Genomic DNA, 893 nt, shown 5'->3' with positions numbered 1-893 from the left:
AAAAGGGGGGGGGGCACTTGGTCATATCAATCAATGCACAAAAGACATTTGATAAAATCCAAAACCCATTCCTGATAAAAACTCTCAGAGAAGTATAAATAGAAGGGAAATTCCCCAAAGTAATAAAGGGTATATATGCAAAATCAACAGCTAACATTATTCTCAATGGAGAGTGACAGAAACCATTCCCCTTGAGAACAGGACCCAGACAAGGATGCCCTCTATCTCCACTTCTATTAAGCATTGTTTTGGAAGTCATAGCCAGGGCAATAAGGCAAGAAAGGGAAATTAAAGGCATCCAAATTGAAGAGGAAGAAGTGAAACTATCCCTGTTTGCAGATGATATTATCCTACACTTAGAAAACCCAGGAGATGCAGCAAGAAAACTACTGGACCTTATTGAAACATTTAGCATAGTGATAGAATATGAGAGCAACATACGAAATCAGTTGAATTCCTCTACACCAACAAGGAGGTATCTGCCAAGGAAATAAGGAAAACAATACCATTTACAATAGCTACCAAAAAGATAAAATACGTGGGAATACATCCCAAGGGTACATAAAAGACTTATACAAAGAAAACTACAAAACACTACTTCAAGAAACTATGAGAAATCTACATAAACGGAAGAACATGCCATGTTCATAGATAGGAAGACTGAACATTTTGAAAATGTCAGTACTACCTAAAGCAATCTACATTCAATGCAACCCCAATCCAGATTCCACCAACATTCTTTAAGGACATGGAAAAACTAGATATCCATTTGCAGAAAAATGAAACAAGATCTGTACCTTACACCATACACAAAAACTAACTCCAGATGGATCAGAGACTTAAATGTGAAGCCTAAAACTATAGAGTTCCTCAAGGAAAAACTAGGGGCAAAT

This window comes from Orycteropus afer, unplaced genomic scaffold (genome assembly GCF_000298275.1).
Source record: "Orycteropus afer afer isolate SDZICR_OR568_19922 unplaced genomic scaffold, OryAfe1.0 scaffold00658, whole genome shotgun sequence".
NCBI lineage: Eukaryota > Metazoa > Chordata > Mammalia > Tubulidentata > Orycteropodidae > Orycteropus > Orycteropus afer.
Note: the sequence above shows the minus strand (reverse complement) of the source record.